The sequence below is a fragment of the Mustela nivalis genome (assembly GCF_964662115.1).
Source record: "Mustela nivalis genome assembly, chromosome: 6".
In the NCBI taxonomy this organism is placed as follows: domain Eukaryota; kingdom Metazoa; phylum Chordata; class Mammalia; order Carnivora; family Mustelidae; genus Mustela; species Mustela nivalis.
Window position 1 is genome coordinate 117562628 of NC_139025.1, and position 16783 is coordinate 117579410.

The 16783-nt window shown below is 51.8% G+C and overlaps 1 protein-coding gene and 1 long non-coding RNA gene across 6 annotated transcripts in view; one reads left to right on the plus strand and one right to left on the minus strand.

Moving 5' to 3' along the window:
• The window catches only part of LINGO1 (leucine rich repeat and Ig domain containing 1), a 190066-nt gene that overhangs the window by 116111 nt on the left and 57172 nt on the right, over window positions 1–16783 (plus strand). For 4 of the 5 annotated variants that reach the window (XM_082735961.1, XM_082735960.1, XM_082735963.1 and 1 more), the window contains one exon: window positions 13277–13362. The exons of the other annotated variant lie outside the window; for it this stretch is intronic. The gene's annotated coding sequence lies outside the window, so the exon portion shown is untranslated. The remainder of the gene's footprint in view (window positions 1–13276; window positions 13363–16783) is intronic. 5 annotated transcript variants of the gene reach the window in all.
• Window positions 13–3322, minus strand: LOC309868189. Its single transcript, XR_014313567.1, has 2 exons — window positions 3223–3322; window positions 13–816 (listed from the first exon to the last, which is right to left on the minus strand). It is a non-coding gene; the product is annotated as an uncharacterized lncRNA (long non-coding RNA).

Consider the following 16783-nt stretch of genomic DNA (forward strand, 5'->3'; position numbering starts at 1 on the left):
GAATTCCCTTGGTTGCACGTAGCCAAAACCAGATTTTAATAAAATAAAATTATCAGCTCATGTCACTGCAGGGTCTAGAGATAGGTTGGGCTTCAGGCAGGATTTGATCCAGTGGTTCAAACAATGTGACCAGGACCTGTTTCCTGCCTGTATTTCTCTGCTTCTTTTCCTGGGTGATGGCTCCACTCCTAGGAGCATTTCATGACATGGTCCCAAGATGTCTGCCAACACTTTCTGGGGCAACATGCTTCCAGGTTTAATTCTGGGTTCAGGGTTGGAGACAACTTCTTCTTTCTTGATAGAAGAAATAAAAAGCCTGGGGTTGATCTTTTGCACCCTATTGGATCCTTGTTTGGATTGTTCTGGCACTTTAACTAAGTCTGCAGGTCCTGGAAACATGAAGGTGCGGGATCAGGGTCTGTCTTTCCCCAACCATGTGATCAGGAATGAGGGGAGGGTATTTCCCAAAGGAAGCTTGGGGTCTAGCTGGCGTAAGGAGTCACCCACTGAAGGAAGCAAGTGACAAATGATCGGTGGAGTCTGCACAGCTTGGACAGCTTGTATCCCAGATGTGCTGTGTGTCTTTGGGCAAATTCCTATGCCTCTCTGAGCCTTAGTTTCCTTATCTGATGATGAACCCTGACAGGGGTACCATGAGAGTTACTTGAAATGACGTGTGGGAAGCACAGGCATCCAGCAGGTACTCTGTAAACCCTCGGTCTCTTCCCTTTCCATTTCCCTCCTGGGGAATTTGGAACATCCTGTTTTCTTCAAATGGGGAAGGAGCTGCAGAGCGAGTGTTGTCAGTCAAGATCCCTAGAAGCAAAGCATTTGTAAGCATGTAAACATTTGTAAACATGAGACTTATTGAGGAGGGCTCTTGGGAGAAGGGAGGAAGAGAATAACTTGGAGCAGGAATGAGAGCCCAGGAATGAATGAGGTCATGGTCTCAGGGAAAGTCTAGCCTTGGGTTGGTCCAGGGGGGCCCTGGGGTAGAGTTGACACTGTAGGATTGCCGCCCAGATGAGCCAGTCAGGCTTTTGAACCCCTGCACTTGTCAGTCACTGACTGTGGGCCATGTCTGTAGTGGCTCCTCGTTGGCAGAGCGCAGTGCTCTGGAGACGGGGGTGCCGTGAGCTGACGCGGCCCACACTCCTAGCGGCCGTGGAGGGCCTCTGGGCAGTCACCATCTCGTACAGGACGGTAGGACCCAAGTCCCCAACTTGGCCCATCCTGGAGACCCCTGGCCTGCTGCCTTCTCTGCCTTTGGCTCCTTCTGCCCCAACCAACAGGGCCAGTCCCTTCCACCCTCGGGAGCTGGGTTGCCCGGCTTGGGGTCTGGTGATGGGGTGGACCTTCATCCCCTCCTTTTGAGAAGCTTTTTCCACCCCAGGCCTCCCTGTCCTCCCTCTGCCCCTGTGTCTTCTCCTCTAACTGTTCTTTGTTTTTCCTTTCAACCTCAGCTATGTGTTTCCCCCACCTGCTATGCCCTTTCTTGCTCTCTACCCCATCCTCTCTTTAGGGCCCGTGTAGGTCCCTCCCTCTCTGGGAAGCCTCTACTCGCTGCTCCAGCCAATGTTTCTCTCCTTTAGTCCCTCCTCCAACTCCACCCTTTCTCCAGATGGAAAGGCCTAGGGCCAGTGTACACCTCCTTCTTCATGAGTACCCTGTGGGTTCCAGCAGCCGTGCCAAAGTGTGTTGCTCTCTTTACCCTGGCTGCTAGGAAGCTCATGGCTGGTTTGTGGCCCATGTCTCCTAAATGTTCAGGATTCTGGCATAGAGTTGTTCAGAGGCCTACCCTCTGGCTTTTTCTCTCTCATTTTTTCCTTCTTCTGACTTCTTTTCTTATTTTTCGGCGTGTGCTGTTCTCAGCAGCCTCTAATTCTTTTAGAAGGTGGTGGGGTATACATTATAAACAGCCAAGAGTGGCCTTGGTAGAAGCCTTCAGCTGAGTGCTAGGCTTTCCCCTTCCTAAGGGCAGCTGGGGTGGGAGGGACTCCTCCACGTCCCAGGCGGAGCCTGTTTCCGGGGCAGACACCCAAGCTGGACCACGGCAGCCCTGGTACAGTGCCACCCTGCCCTCCGCGGGTCGGGAGGGACATTGTTCTGTTTCCCTCTCCTCTCCATCTCCCCCTTTTCATCTTATCAGAAGCTAATGAAAGAGGCTGGGAAACCCAATCCTCTGGTAATTAAATTTACTTAACGGGTATTCAAGTAGAGTAATGAGAAGTTTAATGCAGTGATTAGATTTTTCTTTAATTAATTAAAATAAGAACCATGTGTCTTGCCAGCAAACCAACTTGACCCTCTGCTTGGGAGCAGCAGACAGAGATGGTGGGGGGCTTGGCTGCGGGGGATGGGTGCAGCCCCCCCCCACCCCGTTCTTGGAAGTAAGCCCAGCTCTGCTGCCCACCCAGGGCAGCCTCTGCTTCTGCTCCCACTTCTGAGTTCTGCGGGTGCCCGGCCTGGGCTGGGCCTGAGTCACCCAGGGCTGAGTGATTCAATCCCTGCCCTCAGAGCTGAACACTGACCCAGAACGGAGGTTTCAGAGGGTGTTTGGCAAAAGTGGCTTAAAGCAAAGAGCGTGAAGGAGGGATCTCAGGCACTGGGAGTGGCGGGGGCATTTTGGGTATCACATCTCATTGCATGGTCCAGTGGACACCTTTCCCTGCATGTTTAGCCAGACCTTGGTTTACCTCTGTTGGCTCTCTCAGGGCTAATGGAGTGGGGCCGTGGGGTGGATAATTGAGAAATCTGAGATAACTCGAAAACCGCTTCTCCTTGACCTGGGAATGCATCTGTGCCTGAAGGATGCCGATCCTTGCTGTGTTTCTGAAGGCCAGTTAGGAAGGCAAGGAAGTACTTCTTGCCTTGGGCCACTTCTCCTGGGGTCAGTTGGGGGCTAGGGTAAAGGCAATATGGGAATCCCAGCATAGCTGTGTGGGTTGGAGTGTAGGACAGGCTGTGCCAGGGTAGGGGGTGGGCATAATGAGGACCCAGAAGACAGGGCCCCGCACCCAAAGGGCAGAACCTGTGGTTTTCAAGCAGTGGGTAAAGCTGGGGAGAATCCTGTGCCCTTCATAGTGGGGAGGCAGAGAAAACTTCCCTACACTGAGCCTTGATCCTGGACAGACTGGACCTTGATCCCAGTCCTAGATGGAGCCCTGATCCCAGTCCCACACAGCCCAGCATTGTCATGGGTATGTGAACAGAGTAACTCACCCGGTGCTGGGGTGGGAAGGGTGAAAGGCCCAGTTTGTCCGTCCTTGCTGCCAGATCGCCAGTCCTCGCTGCCAGCTCTCTTGCCTGTGGGCAGGATTCCTGCGCCAGGCCCCACCCTAGTCTCTGGAATGGCCAAGATGAGTCAGATGTGGTCCCTGCCCACAAGGCTGGTGGGGGAGGTGAGGAGCAAACAGGCACTGAGCAATCCGAGCTGAGGTGGGGGAGGCCCGGAGGGCTGGGAGACACTGATAATGCTACCTTATAGGGACAATATTTTTATCCATTTCATCCAAGAGGAAACAGGTGTGCAGGGACGGAATGAAAGTTGATCAGCCCGCACTAGCTTGGTGGGGAGAGTTCCCAGAGCCTGCGGGCCTCCGGGCCTGCACACCACTGTTTCTGTGCACCTGCCTGGGTAATGAACTTGCCCTAGAGGGGCTGATAACACTGGCTGCTGGGGCGTGGGGAGTCAGGGAGGCCAAGGGTCCCAGCTGGTTAGGGGACAAGCCCCAGGAAGGAGGCTCTCCTGCTTTCTTCGCCCCTGCTCCTCCCCTCTCCCGATTCCACTAGGTTCCTCCAGATTCCTCCTCTTTCCCATTTTCCTTCTTCTCTCCTTTCTGAGAAACCAGGCCTAGAGTAGCTACCCAGCCACTACCCACCACTTACAGGGGGAACTTGAGGCAGGGGCCTGCCAAGATTGTGGGGCTCTGCCTCTCATCTATCTTCAAGGTTAGAGGGTCTGAAATCACATCATCTCCAGTGTAAACACAGGACGGCACTTGGAAACTCTTGGTGACGGTGTACACACTCAAGTTCACACTACACAGGAGATGGCCCCAGGGAGTCAGCCCTCTGTCCTCAGGCCCTGAGCTCTCCCTCCCACGGTCTCACTGAATCCAGGAGTACTTTACTGGGGAAGGAACCAAGCAAGGTCAGGAACCAGGCCGATTCACACTGCTAGCCCGACAAGCTCAAAACCTAGGCGAAGCCACTCTTCCAGATTACCCCCTCCTTGCCTCTGGGCAGCTCCCCTCTTTCCCTCTTTCTCTCCAAGCCTTCCCTCCTCCCACCAGGCCTCCCTCCCCATCCACTGCCACATCCCTCCTCCCTCCTCGCTGTGTCCTCCAGCCAGAACCAGTGACTCTTCCCCAGCCCTCCCCACGCTTTCCCACCCCCAGGCCCTTGTTCAAGCTGTTCCAGCCCCCTGGAGCTCCTCTCCCCAACTCCCATCTGCCCAAACCCCTTCCTCTTTCCAGGCTGGGCCCAAATGCCACTTCCTTCATGGAGACACCCTGTCTGCTGTCACTGCCATCAGAAGTCACCCACCACCCTCCCCTACACCACCCTGCAGCTTTCTCCTGCATCCTCCCCCCAAGACTCCTGGCTTTCCTGTGTCTGACTTGGCAGCTGTGTGGAAGGCAGGACCCTCGCTTCCCAGGCCAGATACCCCCAGGGCCTGGCACAGAGTGGGTGCACAGGAGGTAGTGGGGGACTTGCCTTGAGAGCGGCTGCACCTCTACAAACTCCACCCTTTCCTCAGCTGTCCTGGGCCTGCTAGTCCCACATGGCCCTCCTCCTGGGCTCTGAAGAAACCAGCCCCATGGCTGGCCCCATGCTTCCTGGAGCCCTGGCTGGGGAGGATGGGGGGCTGGCCGGTGGCCCCAGCAGACTTCCCTGGGCCCAGGCTGTGGTGGGCAAGAACAAGGCACGTCCCATGCTGGTGGAGACACTCTTCATGTCCCTCTCCCCAGATCTACTCACTGGCTCTGCTGATGACTGGAATTGCTTCATGCCTCAGTTTCCTCGTCCGTTCAATGAGGTGATGACAAACCTACCTGGGGTTGCTCTGAGGATCTGAGCGGTCAACACAGAAGGAATCACACAGTAAAGACACAGATACACCGTGTGGCTTCCCGACCATTGGTCATCACCATGGCCATACGAGGGAGCATGAAGGCAGAGTGTTGGGGGGGAGCTTCCAGAAGGTGGTGACACATGAGCAGCAGCTTGAAAGATGAGGCCCAGAGGCAGGGGAGGACATGCCAAGAAGAGGGAACCATACGGACAAAGATCCAGAGGCTGTCTGGGGAACATGCAAGGGATCTGGCTCTGTCTAGACTTAAGAACAGGTCAAGGGGAGATCCCATGCTGCTGGCACATAAGGACTGTGTCTTGATTGACCTTGGGTGCAACACTGAGGACTTTACCCTACAGTCTGTGAGGGAACATGGAATGGGGTATTTTTTCTTTTTTATTATTTGCTCATGCAAAAACATTGAAACAGTAGACATGTGTCCTGTTAAGTATGGAAGTTCCCTCTTTGCCCTTAAATCTTGTTCTTCTAGGATCTCACTGTTATTGGTCTGGTGTGCCTCCTTCCAGAACTTTTTCTGTGCTTTGCAAATATATTTGTTGTCTGTTAACTTTTTTTTTCAGATTTTATCTTTAAGTAATCTCTATACCCAACATGGGACTCGAACTCACAACCCCAAGATCAAGGGTCACATGCTCCCCCGACTGAGCCAACCAGGTCACTGTATATTACTTTGTGAAAAAAAGAAGTAGAATCATCTTTTTTTTTTTTTTTAAGATTTTATCTATTTATTTGACAGACAGAAATCACAAGTAGGCAGAAAGGCAGGTAGAGAGAGAGGAAGGGAAGCAGGCTCCCCGCTGAGCAGAGAGCCCGACTCGGGGCTCGATCCCAGGACCCTGGGATCATGACCTGGGCCGAAGGCAGAGGCTTAACCCACTGAGCCACCCAGGTGCCCCAGAAGTAGAATCATCTTATGCACATTACTCTACAACTTCCCTTTTTCACTTTCCGGTGTGCTGTGGGCACCTGTCAGTGTCACGGGACACAGATTGATGGTGTCCCTTTTGATGGTTGCCTAATATTCCCTTATTTGGCAGGTTATGTAACTAGTCCTGGGTTGATGGAATACGTAGACCATCTTCAGGCTTTCACTCTTGCAAATGATGCCTCAGTGACCATCCTTGTATATATATCTTGCTGACATGTGTAAGCATTTCTGTAGGATAGATTTCCAGACGTGGAATTGCCCATCTGAAGGGTACATTTATTACATTTGGATAGGAACTGCCACAGTGCTCTTCCAGAAGGTTTGGCCAGTTTATGCTCCTACCCTTGGTAGCTGCGGCTGGCCATTTCCTCACACTATCCTCCATGCTGCACATTATCAAGCTTTTTAATTCGTGCTCATCCAGGAAAGTGTCTTGCTGTGGTTTCAACGCTCGCCTTCTCCACAGCGAGGCTGAGCATCTTCTCATGCAGTCGGGGACCATTTGTATTTCCTCCTCTGTGAATTGACTGTTCATATCCTTTGCCCATTTTTCTTTCTTTTTTTTTCCTTTTTCTTATTGATATAAAGGAGCTTTTAGTATATTAGGAATTTTCAAACTTTTTGTCTGTTGTGTGTGTCGGATATATTTTCCCTAGTCTGCTGTTTGTCTTTTTAACTTGGTTTATGGTCTCTTTGGCCGTATAGAAGCTTTAGATCTTTATTTAGTCAAATCTGTCAGACTTCTCCTCAGAGCTTCTGAGTTTCACATCCTGCTTGGCCAGGCTTCCTGGAAGGGTTTTAAGTGGAGGTCAGATTTGGGGACTGGGAAGGGTCGCTCTGATTGCCACTGTGCAGAGGGTGGGTGGAGGGGGACAGCAAGCCAGGGAAGGAAGCAGCTGAGACCTTTGCACTGGGCAGGAGGTGGAATGAGTAGGGGAATATTAGGGAGAAGGTGAGTTTGGGAAATATCGAGGATTGGCTGCCTATGGTGAGAGGATGTGAGGATGAGAGAGGGAGAGAGAAAGGACTTCGGAGTGATGCCCGGGTGTGAGGCTGGGGGCTGTGTGGCTGGTGCCATCACCGCCCTGAGCTGGGGGCAGGACTGGGGGGGGGGGGAATGCATGCAGGGGCACGGCACAGATGAATACATGTGTGCACACACATGCTTCAAATTCTGGAGGCGGGCCATCTGTACTGCAGCTGCGCGGAGCGGGAGGGGGTGTGGAGTATCCGTTCCCTGCCACGTACTGTACAGACGCGGCACCACGCATGCGCACTCTGTACTCTTGACTACCGTATGAAGCATGTCTTACAGACTAGGAACCGACTCAAAGAGGTTAAGTAACTTGCTCAGTGTGACACAGCAGTAAGTGACAGAAATTCCCCCCCCCACCCCCACCCCCCCACCACCCGACACCTCAGATCTGACCCACCCAGACAGAATTCCCACGAACAGCATCGAGGAGCCTTTCATTCACTTCTCATCTGACCAACCCAGTTTCATCAGGGACTCTTAGGACAAGTGCGAGAACCAGACTGCCTGGTTTGCACATACATCCCCATTACTTACACCACTCTGTGCCTCAGTTTCCCCATTCTGAAAATGTGGACAATCACAGTACCCTCCTCGCTGGGTTTTGGTGGAGATTAAATGTGTTAGCGCCTAGGAAGTGCTTAGCCCATGAGGGTCTCTTCGGATGCTCTCTGTGATGAGCTTGATGACGGTGATGGCAGGCGTTTACCTCACCCGTGTCTGTGTGCCTCTCTTTCCCTCCTCCTTCCCCTGCATCTTCCTTCCACCTGTCACCTCACTCCTATGCCAGCTCTTCCTCAGTTCTCTGAGGAACTTCTTCCAACACTTGCCTTTGAAGCTCTGTCCTCCATTTTCAGCCCCCAAGCCCTCGGCAGAGAGTGAATTAAAGACCAATCAGTCAGCAAAAACCATTCAGGGGAGAACAATTCAATGTTGCACTCAGGGAGTCCTCCCCCAAGCAGTTCTAGTCAGGCATTTCCTGCAAGCCCATGCATTCATCCCAACATTATCTGGTCTCCGAGAACCAGACCATAACAGCCCGATCTAAAACTACTTCCTCCCCGAATGGAGATGCTCAGGTGTATTTTTGGCTTGGGGTGGAGGGGTTCTGAGCTGACCTCAGCCCAGCCAGCTCTCCCCTCTAGCCATAGCTATCACCAGATCCCTGACCATGGGATGAGTCATTCTCAGCATCATTGGCCAGGAAACTTGCCCATAGGAAACAAAAGCAGAAAGCACAGCGGATTCTGGGCACAGTTTCTTCCCATGAGCCTAACCAAGCAAATCCCTGGCTCTGAGGGTTTGTGCAGGGGGTTTAGACTGGGTTAAAACTTCAGGTCTGCACCCAGTTAAAAATTTCTTGCCAAACTGGCCAAACTTAACCATTATGGATTTCTCATCATCAGAATAAACTCCCAGGTGAATATGGAGTAGTCACTTCCTGTTGCTTGTAGGATTTTGTTTTCACTTGCATGGTTGTCAGGCACACCTGTTTATTTTGAACCCAATAATGGCAGAACTTGCTTCAGTGCTTCAGTGCTTCTTCAGGGGACAGTTATGCCAGATGACACAGAGGGCACAGACACCCCCACCCCAAAACCTCCGAGAGAGGATTCTTAATCACTACTTTTGGGAAGCCTGGTCCCCGGGTCCCCAGGGTTCCATCGGGCTTGTCCTCAGTTTCCGCCAAGCCTGGCTTTGTCCCTGGGGTTTCTTTAACATCTCAACCCAAGTCCCCTCCCGCAGTACACCCCAGGACCTCTGCAGGGTACCATGCCACACTCTGATTTCCAGCTAACGTGGCCTAAGTTCAAAGCCAGATCAGCCTTTGGATGCACATACTGACACCGGCATCAACATTCATATGTAAGAAACTTTTCAAGTTTGCCCTTACAGGGGAAATCTTTCTTTCTTTTTCTTTTTCTTTTCTTTTCTTTTTTTTTTTAAAGATTTTATTTATTTATTTGACAGACAGAGATCCCAGGTAGCCAGAGAGGCAGGCAGAGAGAGAGGAAGGGAGGCAGGCTCCCTGCTGAGCAGAGAGCCCAATGCCGGCCTCCATCCCAGATCCCATGATCTGGGATCATGACCTGAGCCGAAGGCAGAGACTTTAACCCACTGAGTCACCCAGGCGCCCCAAGGGGAAGTCTTTCTAACCGTGGCAAGGAAGCTATATGGTACCCTTTTTTTTTTTTCCGAGGAGGGGGTGAACAGGAGGCTGTATAATCCTCTACAGACAAATCTTACTTTTTGGAGAAAATGAGGCATCACAGGGGGCATTTATGGACATCAGGGGCTGTCCCCTCAGGTTGCCTGCCAGAGCCCGCTGTTATCTTGAGGGGCTGCCTTTTCTCCCTGTTCCCTGTGTTGTCCCACAGGATCGCACAACATTTAAGGTGGTAATTGCCAAAGTGAAGTGTCAATAAGTTCAAAATATAAATGCATAATTCAGCTTGCAGCTTGCTCTTGTTTGTGGCTCCAAGGCCCTCTTGGCAATCCAGGACAGACAGGTAGGGGGCCCCAGGGCCTTTCTAAAGCTGATCCCAGACCTGAGATGGGTAAATCTCTGAGGATGCCGCAGCCTTTGTTCTAAAGTCAATTTCTTTTTTCCTTTTTAAAAGATTTTATTTATGTATTTGACAGGGGGAAACACAGAGAGAGAGAGAACACAAGCAAGGGGAGTGGAAGAGGGAGAAGCAGGCTTCCTGCCGAGCAGGGAGGCCGATGCAGGGCTCAGTCCCTGGACCCTGGGATCATGACCTGAGCTGAAGGCAGATGCTTAACAACTGAGCTACTCAAGCACCCCTAACATCAATTTCAAGCCCTTAAACGTAGGCCAAGGTCCCAATTCTCGTGAAGATTCTACCACTTGCCTCTGCTCACACCTTCCTTCTCCAGGTGGGAATTGTCCTGCTGATGGACCCTGCTACATGGCCTGAGATTTCCCCCTTTTCCCTGTGGCTAGGGAACATTTGAAATTGGGGATTGACATACTTCTGTCCCCCACTGAAATCCTAGTTATTTAGGGGCTTGGTTCTCTCAAATCAGAATGTCATCTAAACATGTTCTCAAACCAAATATGTCAAGGTCACGAGCCCTGGGTGACCAGGGGGGATGCAGTAGGGTTGGCAGGGTTGTGCTGCACTAACAGGTTCTCTGAGAACTCTCGGTGATTTAGCACAACAGAGGTTCCCTTATCCTTCCTTCCTTTCTTTACAGTCTGACCTCACATTACATGTCCAGTGTGGGAAGCAGGGAGGGTGGTGGACTCTGGTCTGTACAGTAGTGCAGGGACCCAGACTGACAGAAGCTCCACCATCTTGCAGCTGCCCCATCTGGAACACGTGGTCTCTTTCAATCACCGTGGCAAAGAGGAGGAAATGGTAGAGTCGCACTGTGCTCTTAAATGCCAGGAATGACACACGTCACTTCTGTTTACAACCCATTGGCCAGAACTTCTCAGGTAGCCTCTGTTAACTGTAAGGAGGCTGAGGAAAGGGGACATGGTGCTGGGATGAGGAGGGCACATAGGAAATGCACCCAGACGTTCAGCGACCAGTAAACTCCTCTGTACGAGGGGTGTGGTGGGACTACTCTCAGAGCCAGGGTTTCAGAAGAGCCAAGGCCATAACTTGCCGTTCATCCTTTCCACCTGAGGTGGCTGAAGTGGGGGAATCCCAGAGTGTCTAGGAGGGCCTGATGGGAAGAGCTTTGAGGAAGAGTCCCTGTGGGTGAACAGGCCCCTTGGCAGGCCCAGGTCCAAGGCCTCCACCTACCCGGCTCTAGGTTTGACTCAGCCTTTCCTCCCTCCTTACCCCGTTGACTGCTTTCAATACCAACACCATCCCATCAAATGAATTTCTCAAAAGGAGAAGCAGGAATGAGAGTGAGCGTGAGTTCAGTTTTGGAGGGAAAAAATGCAAGAGGAGATACCCAGAAGCTGCTGTGTCTTAGTCCATTCGGGCTTCTCGAACCAAACACCACAGTCTAGGGTGGCTTATAAACAACAGAAGTTCATTTCTCGCAGTTCTGGAGGCTAGAAAGCCTGAGATCAAGGTGCTAGCAGACGTGGTGTCTAGTGAGGGCTCACCTCCTGGTTCACAGACAGACATATGGCACAGGGGACCAGGGAATCTCTCCGGGGTCCCTAATCCCATTCCTGAGATTCACGAGACCTTCATGACCTAATCCATTCCCCCAAAGCCTCACCTCCAAATACCATTACACTGGGCTTCGGTTTCAACATATGAATTTGGGGATGGAGGGAACACCCACACTCAGTCTATGGCACATTGGCTATAAGCCCAAGCCCAAGAGCATACCCTTGCCATGAGAGAGAGTGGGAAGATACTGCCTTTCTTCCAGGCTTTCATGCCTTCAGCAAATGTGGCCGCTGTGGGCCATGGAGTGTACTGATTACAACGGTGGGGTCTGATTCCAGAAAGCCTGGGATTGAAGTTTGGCTTGGCCCCTCATCAGCAATGTGACCTTGGGCTAAGTACTTCCCTCTGCCTCAGTTTTCTTCTCTTAAAATGGAGATATTGAAAGTATTTATCTCTCGGTATTCTCTGAGTACTGTGAAGTACTCAGCACAGTGCTGGGCACGTGATAAGTGCTCTGTAAATGTTAATCCTCACCACTGCAGCCGCCACTGCCACCATCACCAATATCATCATCACCATCACCACCATCATCATCCTCCAGTACCATATACTATGCTAAGAGCTGAGCGAGTAGACATCAAGGTCCCTGTGCTCACATATGATAGGGGAAATGGAAAATAGATAAATAATTAAATTAAGATGATAATTTCAAATAGAGATGGCAGGAAAACAATACATCGGGTACATGAAAAATTAAAACCGGGGAGCCACCACTGCATGTCTATTACACTGACGTCCACAAAATAGGCAATGCCAACTCCAGGTGAGGATACAGAGCAAACTGCACCTCTAGTGGGTTGCTGTAGGGAATGTCAAATGGTACCGCCACTTTAGAAAACGGTTTGGCAAAAAACAAACAAAAAACAAAAAAACAGTTTGGCAGTTTCTTATACAGTTAAAAATATGTTTACCATATAACCCAGCAATCCTACTGCTAGTTATTTACCCAAGAGAAGTAACAACCTATGTTCACGTAAAAACCCATATGTGAATATTGATAGCGGCTTTATTCATAGTCACCACAAGCTGGAAAGAACCCAAATGTCCTTCAGCTAGTAAATGGATGAACAATTGAATACGGCTCAGCAATAAAAAAAGAATGAAACTGGGAATAACAAAGAAACAATGAAGGTAAATCGCAAATGCATTATATGCTAAATGAATAAAGCCAGACTCAAAAGGCTACATGGAGATGATTCTGTTTGTCTGACATTCTGGAAAAAGCAAAACTATAGAGACGGAAAATAGATCAGTGGTTGTTAGGGGCTGGGGTTGGCTGGGAGCTGGCAGCAAAGGGACACATGGAGATTTGTGATAGAATTGTTCTCTGTCTTGATTGTGGTAGTGGTTACACGGCTGCTGTGTGTACAGCTGTCAAAACTCAGAACTGTGCACTAGAAAGAGTAAATTTTACTCTAGGTAAATTATAGCTCAATTAACCTGCCTGGGAAAAAAGCTTTCCGTGAGATTGCTGAGACAGGGAAACCCGAATGACAGATCAGTCAATCAGGGTCGTGTGACATGCACACGGAGGTCAGGGAGGGCTTTTCTGAGGAGGTGCCTTGAGCTGAACCTGGATGGGGAGAAGGAGCCAGGCCTGTGAGGATCAGGAGGAGGTGGGGGCCCCCAGAGAGAGGGAGCAGCAGGGTGGTGGTGTGGCTGGCACTAGGGAGGGAGGAGGCGGGGGCGGGGGTGCCACTGGGGGGCATATATAGAGGGTGATGGAAACTCATGTGGGTCAGGCTGCCCAGGCGGAGGGGAGGACAGGAAACAGCAGCTTGTGACCACGCGTTGGAAGAGGACTGAGGATGGTGTGATGGAGGGGCACCCTGAAATCAAAGAGAGGGGTCAGGGAGCCCTCCTCTAGGGTGGAAGGATCAGCCAGCCAGAGATGCATAGGCTGGGCCAGGGGACCAGCATGGATGGTGGGGGGTCCTTCTGGGAGCTTGCGGAGGGGGGATGTTGTGGGCCGTGGGAAGGCAGACGCTGGCCATCCTGGGTTGAGCAGCAGAAGCCCCTCTTAGCTACACTAACCTTCCTGCTCTTCACTGCAGTGCATGCTGGAACTGCGACCGAGAGGCTGCTGCTCCCCAGGCCCCCAGACACTGATCTGTTTGCCTCCCGGCGCCGTCTGACCCAGGTAGGGGGAGAGCAAGGGGACTCCCACTGTCTCATGCCTCTGTGTTGGGCGGGAGGGCTCTGGGAGCGAGAAGCAGGCTGGGCCTTGGTGAATGAGCCCCCAGCAGGGGAGATGGTGTGGGATACATGTGGGGTTCGAAGGCTCTGGCCACAGTAGTGCCTTCTGGGGGAATGGGGGGCAATGAGAGACCCTAGGACATATAATTCTGCAAACCCAATTGTTCCCTGACACACGTGCTAGCTGTGGTCTGTTCAGCATCCTTTCCCTGCGCACACTTGCTAAGTACCTCGGCTCTGGTAGCTTCTACATCTGTGGGGGTCCCTTTGCTGTCACTCTGGCTTCTCTATGCCAGAGCTGCTGCACCAGCCTTGTGTTTGTGCTTCTTTGAGTGACGGCTCTTCCCCCAGAAGGCCCCAGCTCTCGGCAGGACTCCCTGAAGGGGCCGAGGTGCTCCCCCAGGCCCCAGGAGCAGCCCAGCTCACTTTCAGTCCACTTGGCATTTTTCTGCTGCCCCTGGGCACCCCAGCTGGAGGCTTTCAGCCCCAAAGGTGGGATGGGTTGTGGGCTAGGCTTGCCAGAAAAATGTAGAGAATTTCCAGTTAAATTACAGCTTTAGACAGATAATAAATCATATTTTAGCATAAATATATCCCCAATACTGCATTGGCTGTACAATTTTTGCTAAATCTGACAATGCTAGTTGTCTGAAGCCCTTAGTCCCCCTCTTCTTCTGGTGAGTCCACCCTGCTGGGCCCACTTCAGTTCCCTTAGCTCAGCTGCCTCCGGTGCCTATGACAGATGTCCTATAGCTGGGCGTCGGGGGAGCCTGCTCAGGTCACAATCAGGAGACCTGGGGGTTCCCCCGAAAGCCATTGAGAGTGGTCTCAGGCTCCTTGCTGTCCCCCATGTGGCTCTCTGATAGCAGAGTCCCAGCTGAGGAGGTCATGGGGTGGGGCCGTCCAGGCCTCTGTGCCTGTGAACAGAGCTGTGAGACAGGCCTGGAGCTGTGAAAAGAATCGAGAATAGAAAATTATTTCACGAGCTTGAGAGCCAGAGTGCTTGGAGTGTGGGGTGGAGGTGGGGGGCAACAGGATAAGACAGGGCCAGACAGTGGAGGGCTTGGAATGTCCTCTTTTTGCATCTTGCAACACTGGGGACACGGAAGTTTTCCCATGGCGAGTGGAGTCATTTTTCTGACCAGTAAGGTAACGTTCTCTGTGTGTCCTCTACCTACCTATCCAACAACCCCAAAGCATTTAGAGCTTTGAACTGTGAGCCTTTCCTACCATCTCTTCCTCTCCAGGACTAAACACTGCTAACTAGTTCAATATGTATCCCTCCAGACTCTTTTTTCTGTGTGCTTAGAAACATAGTTTAAAGATTTTATTTATTTATTTGACCAAGAGAGAAGGATCACAAGTAGGCAGAGAGGCAGGCAGAGAGAGAGAGGGAAGCGGATTCCCTGCCGAGCAGAGAGCCTGATGTGGGACTCAATCCCAGGATCCTGAGGTCATGACCTGAGCCGAAGGCAAGGGCTTAACCCACTGAGCCACCCAGGCACCCAGAAACATAGTCGAAAAGCAAAAACACAGGCTCATCCTAGTGCCACTGCTCTGTCGCGAGTTTTCACCTGATGACATACTGTATAGATCATGCCAGAGTTCTTTCCTATCCCTTTATGCCCATTGTTTGGGTGATCTTTAAAGTACGTCTCGGTGCTCGGTCCTGTCGGTGGCCATTCAGGCAGGGGGCCTCCGCGTTGGTACCTCTGTGTGCCCTTGTGTTACGGGTCCTTCAGGAGTGTTTCTGAAAGTGGACCAGCGGGGCCAGAGGGCACACACCTTTCCAGGTGTGATCTGTTCGGCCAGGTCAACCTCCAGAAGGTTGGGCCGATTTCCCACATGCAAGAGGCCTCGTCCCCTCATCCTTACCAGTTGTGGGCATTAACAGTCACTTAAGTCTCTGCTGATCTGTTAGGTACAATGGCTTTTCTTTGTCATTTCTTTGATTATGAATGAGGTGGAGCATCTCTCTGTCGGTTTTCGGCCGTTTTCATTCCTTTGTCTGCGAATTGCCGGTTGATGGCCTGTCCTCCGCTGGGTTTTCTATTCTTCCGTCCATTCGTCCTGCACGCATCTACTGAGCACCTGCGGGGGGGAGGGCACTGTTTTGGTTACAGGCCTAGCAGAGAACCACACTGACAACAGAGACCTGCTCCCTGGAACTCGGGCTCTCGTGGAAGAGCGACAGCCAAGAGAAACAGATAAAGGAGTGAAATCTAGTGTGTGTGTTGAGTGTTAAGTGTGAGGGAGGGAAAAATAAAGCAGAGTAGGGGATGGGCAAGGTTGGGCTGCTGAGTCTGCTAGTCAGGAAGGCCTCCCTGGGAGATGGCGCTGTGGCAGCACCGGCAGGAAGCGAGAGAGTGAGGCACGTGGATGGGAGCCTTGAGCGCCAGGCAGGCTGGGTCTGATCGGGGCTCACTTAGAAGGCCAGAGTGGCTGGGATATGGGGAGCGAGAGAGAGCGGGAGGTATGGTCGGCGAGGGATCGGGAGCAGAACACTCAGGGCCAATGGACCACTCTTGGCTTTTACTCAGGATGAACCTGGGAACCATGGAAGTTTCTGAATAGTGGCATAATGGGATCTGAATTTCGTTTTACCCAGATCCCCCTGGCTGCCGTGAAGGGGCCAGGGAAGCATCGAGATCAGTCAATAGGGTGTTGTAATGATCTAGGGAAGAGATATGGTGGGGGCTTGGAGTGGGAGGGGGGCTGGATGGGGGTGGGGAGAAGTGGATGGGTTCTGGGTGTGTGCTAGTGGTAGAGCCAATAGGATTTGCTGACAGATTGGATGAGGTGGAGTGTGTGTGAGAGACAGACAGTGAGCCAAGGACAACTGCCTTAGTCATCTCGGGCTGCCATAAGCAAACACCACAGGCTTGGGTGACTTAAACAACACACATGTATTCCTCACACTTCTGCAGACCAGGAAGTCCAAGATCAAGGTGTTGGCAGACTCAGTTCTCGGTGAGGACCCCTCTGCTTGGCTTGCAGAAAGCCACCATCTCACCGGGTGCTCCCCACCCCCCACCTCTAACTTATTCCCCCCACAGAGAGCCCTGGTGTCACTTCCTCTTCTTCGAAGGACACTGATCTCATCAAGAGGCCCCACCCTCATGACCTCATCTCATCCCAATTACCTCCCAAAGGCCCTACCTTCCAGGACCACATCAGGGTTTAGGGCTTCAACTGATGAATTTTGAAGGGCACAAACATTCAGTTTACAACAGTGACTCCAGTGGTTTGGGCCTAAGTAGCTGGAGGGCTGGGGCTGCCATCAACGGAGACTGGATAGACAATAAGGAGGAGTGAGTTTGATATAGGGTAGGAGAGGAGCTCATCTGTGGACAGGACTAGCTGCA